This window comes from Labrus bergylta, chromosome 5 (assembly GCF_963930695.1).
Source record: "Labrus bergylta chromosome 5, fLabBer1.1, whole genome shotgun sequence".
Classification (NCBI taxonomy): domain Eukaryota; kingdom Metazoa; phylum Chordata; class Actinopteri; order Labriformes; family Labridae; genus Labrus; species Labrus bergylta.
The window spans coordinates 20,239,739-20,250,122 of record NC_089199.1 but is presented as its reverse complement, the minus strand read 5'-3'; positions in this window follow the sequence as shown (position 1 = coordinate 20,250,122).

The window sequence follows — 10,384 nt, the reverse complement described above, 5'->3', positions numbered from 1 at the left end:
TTTATATGTACATTAAACATGTGCCTCCATCTGCCACATTCTTAAGACGCCCAATTGTCCAACATCAGTTCAGGGTGAAAAGGTTGAATGCGCTTATAAAAGGATAAAGTTGTTGCTCTGTTTTTTTAAGGTTGCAAATTGTATATAGACAACAAGACTTATAAATGGTTTTCATTTCAGCGCCTCCTGATTGGTTAGAAATTTAAAAAACAGTGGAAAGGGAAAATCCTTTTCCACCTTTTTCCACTTTTGTTGCTTTAACTTAAAATATAGATGCGTTTATGAAAAGGATAACTCAGTGGGCTATTGCTGTGTTCAAGGTTTATTATTGTATAACCCCAGGAGTCTGACAAACATTTTCCATTAAGCTGCTCCAATATATTAATCAGCAACTTCAGCTACTACCTAGTCAATATTACAGTGATAGTGTTACACAATATTAGTATAAAGTCCCAGCCAAACGCATGTTAGCTAGGACGATATACCTGTTACAAAAAACTTCTTGTCTGACTAGGTTCAATGCTAATGGTATGCTAACAAGTAGTTGAACGCCAACATCTGCTGTCTCATAAAAGCGAATGTGTTAATACATTTTTGTTTGAACCTGAATTATAGATGCTGTTCACAAAAGGTTAATTCAGTACTGCTATGTTCAAGATTGTAAATCATGTATAGGCTAAGAGTAGAGAGTTGCACAAATTGTTTTAATTTCACTGCTTCCAGATTTATCAGATGATGAAAGAGACTAGAATTATTTGGCTAAGGTTAGTATTTAGCTACTTCCTTGCAAACATTGCAGTGTAAGTCTTACATGGTTTGATATTAAAGCTAGCTATAAGGTATGACCAGCTAACCTATAAACAAATTGTTCCATTACAAGTTCTGGCTCATATGTTCCTGGCTAACGGTACTTTAGCAAGGAAGTGAGACTAGCTAATCTACCTGTCCTGACTAGATTTCTGGCTAACCACATAGCTAGGAATAACAGCTAACCTTTTAAAACTACTTGTTGCTAGATTTCTTGCTAACTGTTTGTTCATGGCAAACAATAAGGAAGTGAGACAAGCTAGCCTACTAACTTTAGCCCATTTCATAGTGCAATTCTGCAACAACACTGTAACAAAGCACTGATGTCATTATCCAAGAGTCATTATCCCTTTGTCCCCCCATTTCACCTCCGCAACATTCATTTTGAAGGCGGAACATCACAGGGGTGTTAATATCGCACAACAGCAGTCTGAATGTGACTTATGTTTCAGTAGATTACTAGCTAACGTTGCTGATTTAATCTCAAATATGTGTTTTGAATGGCCGTGTGGATTTCCACCATCAAGGCTAGGTTGTCTTTTTAGTTGTTGATCAAATTGGAAACTGTGAAATTCTACTTTGGGAGATTTCCCATGTTTATTGTACTTGCAAAGTTGAACAAAGCAGTAAAACATAGTAGCATAATTTGATGTACCCACCCTGAGTGTGACGTCAGAGGAATATAGCTGTCATGTGAATATTGTCTGCTTGAATCCACCTTGATAAGGCTGCAGCCTGAGCTCAACACTCATTATTTACCCCTTTCTTACTCTGGCTTGGGCTGCAATCTCTGTCTGGACGGCAGCAGTAATCCACCACACAATGAAAGGTGATAGCTGACAATAGGCAGTGTCACATTGGTCCTTAATAGGCTTACTGAGATAGACCGTGGAGCAGAATATCATACTCTTAACAAAAAGTGTGATCCACTGTTATGCTAATGCTATTAATCCTTTTCAGTGACCCTGAAGCCCCCACCGCTCAGCCAGGCCATCAATCAACAACAGCCATCCTAGTAGTGAAGACACCACAGGTTTCATTTAAGCCTTTCACACTTCTACAGGGTCCTGAAAGCACCCCCCCCCACCTCACCCCCCCCACCACACACCCCCTCTGCAACTTGAGGATCTTTGCTTTACTTTTGTGAGCTACTTTTGCTAGCAGTTCTCATGCTCTCTATAAATCACACATCTGGAATAACTTGTGAAGGTATGCATAATGACTTGTTAAAGAAAAAAAAAGCTCCACCCTCTCAGACAACAAGAAGTAGCAAAACAACAAATTGAGAAATGTTAACTTGACCACAACCTCTTCTTTTACATGCTGGAGAAACGGTCATGTAATTTGACACCGCTCTCAGTGCCCAACGCCCCCACACCCCCCAATCACCCCATTTCCTCCCTGTTACCCCCCTTTCTCCTTTTCCAGTCCCCTCAAACACTCAGCTCAAACAGCAGGGCGTTGGGGTGGGCAATTTGCCCCTCGCTGAGCCTCAAGATGAGCTTTGCTGCAAACCCCAGAGAGAAAATTCAGTGGCATGCCCGTTACAGCAGCCACAGCTGGACTGCAGCAGTCCTGTCACCCCACTAAAACATTAATTAGACTGTTAGCTTGTATTAGCTTGCTAAGTATTTTTGCTACTGGAGTCCTCATGAATCACAGCTTCTACTCAGATGTCAGAAAGAAACAAGACAGAACTTTAACCCTAAAGGAAAGAAGAACCCTTTCAGTTTTGTTTTTCTCTCTTTTTTTCTTTTACTACATCTTTAATTATTACCTATTTTTGAGATATTCAATACTCTGAGGAGTTTCTAAATGTTATAAAACAGTCTTGTTTGAATACTGTTACCCCTGTATGACCTACAAAGCAAACCAGACCATCAGCTAGAAAATTAGCTAAATGTATTTATTTATCTTTAATGGCCATCATTTCTGTAATGGCGTTGGACTCCTAGGAAGGGACATGAGTCATTGAGAACAATGAGTCTTTGTCTACATTTTCACCCGAAATTCGGCAACTAGTAGCATGTTATCCAGGAAAAAGGAAACGAGTTCATTTTTTAAACAATGCATTCGAATCATCATCATTAAACCATCTTCTTCCGAGACATTTTTTAGTCTATTATGCCTGAAATATTAATTAAATACTCTTCTAGTCATGAGTGTATTAACTCCATGCAAGTCAAGTAAGGAATTGTGCTCATCACATGGGTCATAGCAGAAGTAAACAAGACCCCAACTTAAATCATCCTCATCTATATCAATCATTATTTGTATATCGCAATTCATAACAAATGTTATCTCCAGACACTTTACAAAAAGCAGGTAAAGGACTCTTCTGTTATATTATCTGCAAAGACCCAAAACCAATCCATCATGAGCACTAAGCGATGGTTGGTAAAGTTACAGTGGCAAGAAAGAACTTCCTTTAAGAGGCAGAAATCTTGAGATTTCTTGCAGTTTGTTTATTTTAAGCTTCATTGAATTTGAAGCATGAGTGGCAGTGCAAAAAACAAAAAATGCAGTTCCTCAGTTGTCCACTTGAGGCGCCTCCAAATGACCCAGAAGTCCCAAACACACACCATCTTAAAATGTAAATTTTGACAGCAGAAAAAATCAAGTTTACAATCTGGTACCAAAAAAACCTTTCAGTCTGAATAGCTTGTATGTTTATGGGCTCACACTTAAAATGGGTTTAATTGTGTTTTACTCATCCCTAAGACTTAAGGCCCGCCTTAGCTCCAGCTGTTTACCTACTACTAAGTTGATCAGTTAATTTGACGTGTCTGCTGTAACGACTGGGCATTTTGATAAGGGACCTCAGTGGGATCCCTCTGGTTTGGGAGCCAGGCTCAAGTGGACACACTAGGAACTGCAGTTTTTTACACTTCCAAATTGGCTTAATTTTCCAAAACCAGAGGTTGCCAGTTATTTTAAAAGCACAACATAGACAAAAATTCAATTTTTATACTTAAGGCTTAAACTTTTGTCCCCACAGGGAGCACCAAAATCAACACCAAAAGAATATCCTCACTGCTGCTTAAAGTAAACAGAGTTAAGTATATCTTTTGTGTCTCTGAAACTTGAAGGTAAGGATAAACATTCGTCTGTGAGCACAATCAGAACTCCTTTTTTAGACACCAAACTTCCTCATCCCGGCCTTTCTTTGTGTCAGCGTTTGCTCTGAAGTGTCACGGAGTAGCTCATCATGGTCACACAGGAAACCAGCACAGACACCAAGTGCATTCCTCGTCGACCTTTACAGAACACCAATCTGGAAAACATTTCTACCGCTGGCATCCTGTGATTTAAAGCCCATTGGCCTGCCTTCATATGGCTTTATTTGTTTATAGTGTATTGACTGTTCTTCACATCTGCTGCCGCTTATAGAGTTTGAAAACATACCCTCCCTTCACCTTGTAGCTGCTGCAGTGTTTTTCTTCACTTACAGTACATCACATTATCATAAATCTGCTGCTGTTGTAGATTGTTTCTGACAGCAGTGTGTATTTTGGTTGAGGTAACAAGTGTGTTTTAAACAGATTTGAGACCTTCTTTTTAGCTTCATGCTTTGATGGAGGCTGTGTGTGTGTGTGTGTGTAAAAGCGTTCTGAATTGTATAATCGTGGGTCCCGGGAGAGTATAGGAAACCGGTTTAGATATCAAAAGAGAGCGTCGTGCTTTTGTGCTTGTACTTTCTCACGAGGACTCCCTTTAAGATTTCCCTCTATACTTGGAAAACCACAGAAATCCAGAGCTGGTGCCAAACATTTTGTGAACAATCATTTTTATACTTTTATTCATGATGCTTTTTCTTTCTTTCTTTCTGTCTTTTCAGAGCAGATATAGTCACACATGAAAAAAAAAACCTGTTTCTAATCTCAAACATCAACTTCATAGCTTCTTGAAGGCTTGCATGCAGTAAGGAAAAGTTTGGGATTACGTTTAAGTAATTTCCAGGTCTGGATATGGAAAACAGCAAAAATAAATTACTTCAAAACTGTTCATTTATTTATTTCAGAATGTTGCCCATATTCTGCTACACATGAATATAAGAAAACTGTAAATTGATCCTACAAGCAAAGGCAGCCTGGGTATTAAAAATATTTACCGCCATGTGTAAGAGTACAAAGCAAGATTGAAAGCGAGACAAGAAGTATGGCTCATAACTCAAGCCCTTTACATGATGCAATTCTGCAACACCCCCGTAAAAAATTCAGTCGTCATTGCGCAGTTTTTACGATTTCACATTATGTTATGTTGTTGCAGAGGCAAGAGAGGCATGGCATGTGAACAGAGGGAGCTTCACACACACACACACACACACACACACACACACACACACACACACACACACTGTAAAATGCATGGAGCGTCACAAATAAACAAATATTAAGCCATGTCTGAGGTAATGCTCTGATTCATTAACTGTTGTTTCCATGGACCCAGTGAGTAAACAAGCTGTGAAAATGAACTTCACTTGGGACGACAGATTTTCAGTTCTTCTATATGATGACCCTGATGAAAGGTCACAGACTCAGACATGCGCACACTTAAACACAGCGACGGCTCTGTCGATCCCGTTCTGTTCAGTAACGCCTCTGTTACCTCCTCCGATAGTGGCATATAGGTGGGATCACTTCCTCCCCACATTTCAGCCCTGTGCGTTCATATTGAAGGAAGAATGTCCTATAGAGGAATAAATATGACACCATAAACTGGTACTCTGAATAAGTCTTATGTGTGAACGCAGCAGGAAATACTGAGACTGAGCGTGCAGGGGTGATGGTGTTTAAATCACCCAACGGCTGGGCACCCAGTTCCATCTTTGTGCATGTAGTTAAGCTATTTCATACTTTTTTCTTCTTGCAAGTTAATACTGACAGTACTTTAAAATAATCCAATGTGATGCATGAAAGCAAAATCAGTCATTTTAGTTTAAGACTTTGTTGTTTTGCAGCCACCTCTGTGTGCTCCTTTTATGTCATGCCTTCAGTTCTTATTAATAAAAGTGCTATATAATAATAATAATAACCTTTGTGACTTTGCAAGCAGGCTTATTAGAGACGTGTGTTTCATCCTGTATCAGGGTATAGATTCGATCTCCAGCCTCTGTGCTGCTAATTTAGTAAATTTGGTACCTAAGAAAACCTCTTGAGTATTGCTGAGTTCCATTTACCTCGGATCTCTAATCTCGGAACTGGGAATGACGTCACACTTGGGTTAACTGCGTTCCAGTTGCAAGTCGGAAAAGCAACATGGACGCCTCCAGGAGTACCTTTGTTTTGTTAGCTAATACCAGACGATAACAACACACTACGTGATAGTTTCTAACCGAAAATAACATGACAACACCTCCACAGGTGTGACTGATTTAATTACACAAAAAGACGACGAAGCGACGTAGCAGCCATATTGGATTTGAACTCGGGCTACTGAAGGTTCTCAGAGTTCCCGAGTCGGAATTCGGGCCTTCAGAGGGCGTTCCTGATGATGCATCAGGCCGGCAACTCTGAATTTCCGACTTCCGAGATCAAATGGAATGCAGCATATCTTCAGTGAGCATTGCATATTCTTTATAGGGCTTGAAGCTGCACACTGTGCTGATACAGGTATCCCTGACAGCTTGCCTTTAATGTGTCTGTAATATTTCACCTTGTGGGTGTGTTTCAGGCAAAAGGTTGTTCTAGAAGTTGTATTAATGGAAGAGGAAGCTGCTAATTGGACACCTCTAGGATCACTGAGGCCACTTTAAATGGCAGATTCATCCTCACTCACAGGAGAGCTCATTAGCAGGAAACAGCATTGATTTAATTCACAGGAGACTCCTGCTTTGTTTTTATTTATTTTTTAATATTTCCATGCATATAACTTTAGGCTTTCTGTAAATCATAACTTATAAGAGAGCTTTTGTTTGTGAATGTGTTTGAAATGTAAATCTTTCAAACGTTCTGCAGCTGCTGGCTGTGTTCGCTGTTTATTCTGCGTGAGAGCAAGAGTTCACCAGCAATGGATTATTTGTAAGAGCCCCCGGGGCGAAAACTCTGAAGAGGAGGTTGTAAAACATCCACTCGAGTAATGTGACGATCTTTTGTGAAGAGGAGAAATTATTTTCCACAAGTTCATAATTAACAACAAAGTGCGTGAGATTCATGGCTCTTTTTTGTCTCCATTCACAGGAAGAGAGAAAGCAGTATAGACACTACATTAATGACAAGTTCCTCCTTGAAAGCTTGCCCCTAATTTAATTTAATTTAATTTATTTCTACAAACACAGACACGCACAATCACAGAAGCACATGGACGCTGTAGTACACATTTTATGGAGCTTTGAAAATGGGAGCCATAAATCCCACAAAGCTCAGCGATTGGCTGCGTAGGAGCGAGACTGTGTGGAAGCGATTTCAGGAGGAGGGAAAGGGAGGGAAGATTCAGGAGAGGAAGAGGAGGAGTGGGAGGAGGTTTAAAATTCAAACTGCAGCAAATGTTGACCGTTACCTCTCGCTCTTTTTTTCTTGTTAACCTTTATTGAAATGAAAGGGACTTGAGACTGAAATCTTTCTTTTGGGGGGCGACCGAGCTAAAGCAGCACGATGCTCTCTGTTAAAATAAATATAAAGCACAAAGAGCACAACTGTACAATCTCTCCATGACTGCTGTTGCACTTATTTTGTAATGTATTGATTTAAATATTTTATGCTTTACTGTTTAATCACAAGCCTGCTTTTTTTTAATTCTACTTTTACATTCTTTGTTTCTTCACTGAAAAACACCAAAAACAAAATCCTTGTATCTGTACTTGGCATCAAATTTGATTCTGCTTCTGGAAAAAATAACATTGCACTCACAAGATAAAGATTCAATTAAGAAATACATAGATATATTGTTGACTGGGTCTGTCAATAGGACCCTGTCCTTAAGGTCACACTTTAGCTGGAAGGAGAAAATGAAAGGAAAAGAAAGTTTTGTGTTGATGAAGTCACGTCTTTGCAAAACAAAATGTGTGTAAACGACGTCCCTGTGTGAGTTCTTGGCTTTGAGTGTGTGTTAAAATCTTGACCAGCAGACCACCCCATGGCTGTGCAGATGTTCCATACACACACACACACACACACACACACACACACACACACACACACACACACACACACACACACACACACACACACACACACACACACACACACAAACCCTCAGGCAGAACAGAACAGACACTTTTTTGTCACAGACACATGTTTCTTACCCTTTGCCCTCCTCTTGTGTCACACTGACTCTCACATGATCCTCCTCTGTTCAGTTCAGTTTATAAGCTTTTTGTCATGAAGTTAAAGCTGTTTTTCATTTCTAGAACATTTCAGGCAGACTGCAACTAGCTTGTTCACTAGTGCACCTCCAAGCGGGGGGGGGGGTCTTAGGTGAACATGAAATAAGAAGCATGAAACTGAAGAGGTGGATGAAGCGACAGAATTTGATGCTATGATGACAATTTGATTGTCATGCATTTTTTTCATACGTCAAATGTCATCATCCTCTCTGCTCTCTTGCAATGAATTTTGTTGAATATTATTATCTCACATGAGCACACCCTTACTACACCCTGAAAATGTACCAGGGGGCTGGCAGGAAATAATTTCGGTTGATGTATTGGTTCATACTTTCATGTAAGCACCATAACAGAGACTACATGTCCAAAGCCTCAAGTGATGACACATTGAAAAAAAAAAAAAAAAACATAATTAAAATCAAGTGATAGCTGTTTTTTTTGTGTGTTTGGGAGCTTCAGCTCTGGAAAAATTCAACTTTTCCTTAAATCAGCATCTCTACATACATGTAAGCCGATCTGTTGAATTTCAACACAAGCTCATCTCACTCTTCTAAATGAGACACTGATTGCTGCAGCTTGCTCCAACTGCTGCAGTGCATGCATGGAAGCTGTAGTTATAATTCAGGTTAACATACAAAGTATTGATTTTAGAAATCTTCCAAAGTTAAAATATTTGTATTCTGTTGTGTAGAAATGAATTTCAACTTGTTTTAATTTGTAATTTCAATGTTTCATTTAAAGCAAAACATCTATATGTAAAACCAGTGATTTTTTTTGCAGTAGTCTTTCATTTTTTTCCAGCGCTGTTTACACAGAATTTAAAGGGATGCTGAAAAAATGGACTGGCTCAAATGACTAGTAAGTCTGAGCTATATTATCAACATTTAATTTGTACAATTCAACTTAACTTGTTTAATGAAGTTAAAAAAAAAAAAAAGAAAGCATCTATTTTTGTCTTAAATGTGTTAATGTGTTTATTTGTTAGTCAGAGTTTAAGTGTCAGTATGCATGTGATGCTTTTGTCATTGGATTGTTCAGATACAAGTTTGTGCTCAAACAGTGAATGAATGAAAATGGCACATTCTCATTCAAGTCACTCAGTCCGTCTTTGTCTCCACATCCTGCTTGTAATGCCAACTCTGACCAGAAGATGGCACTGCTAGACTGATGTGCTGTCCTCATCAGCATACTGGACTTTAGCTCCACCAGCAGCTCGTTCATTATATCCTTCATTGCTGTATATTTTTGTGGCACTGAAACCATTTCCAGCATATAAAGGATGCAGCTGTAAGAGTCAGATTGTGAGAAATAAAGGCAGTTATGACCTCAGACTGCAGGTGACCATTGTCGCTAGTGGACAAAGATTTATTACTACAGCAAACTGGAGAAATAAAATGTCGTCATGCAATAAATCCTTTAAGAAGTTGTTGCTGAAAGAGGCGGAGTGGTTGGTCATTAGGGATTTTATTTTTTTATTCTTGGGTTTGGACAGCTGTCTTTTGTCCGCGCTGAAAACAAACAGATCAGTGTCTGCTTGATTGTGTGCACTCTGATATTACAGTATGCATTTAATCAGCACAGCAGGAGAGTGATGCTCGCAGATCATGATCGCCTCGAGACTGTGTGTCAGCGGTGCTTTAGGGAATTTGATGCTTGATTGCACAGCAGAGAGGGGGAACAATGTGGACATGAAAAAAGAGGAAACAAAGGTGTGACACGTTAATGTCTGCCTGTTTTCTTGTGAGCTGAAATGAATGAATGGGAAAAACCTTCTGTATTTCAAAATGATGTGTGATTGTTGTCTGTGTGTATCAAACATGGATCATTATAAGATACAATAGGGTAACATAGGGGTATTTTACTGTATTGAAATCTGTCAGGATTTCTTTGCATTAACTCGACAAACCTGAAACCCCCTTCAGAGGCCATGTAAGCTCTATTTACAGATTCTGTATAAAATGCTAAATCTGTTGGTGCAGGGCTGGATGTTGCTGTCAGAAGTGTTCTGGTGTACAAGAAGTAACATCCCCTAGCATTTCCAAACAGCAACCTGTCAACTGGTGTTAAGAAGAAGCCAATGCAGAAGTGCAAACACCTGCAGTTCCTTGAGTGTCCACTTGAGGCTGGCCGCAAGTGGCCGGAAGTCACATACACACCCCATTCAAAAAAGCCAATTAAACATGTTTACAGCCTAGTTAAATGAGAAAACGAACCTTACATTATATGAATATCTCATGTTTTTATTGTAACGCA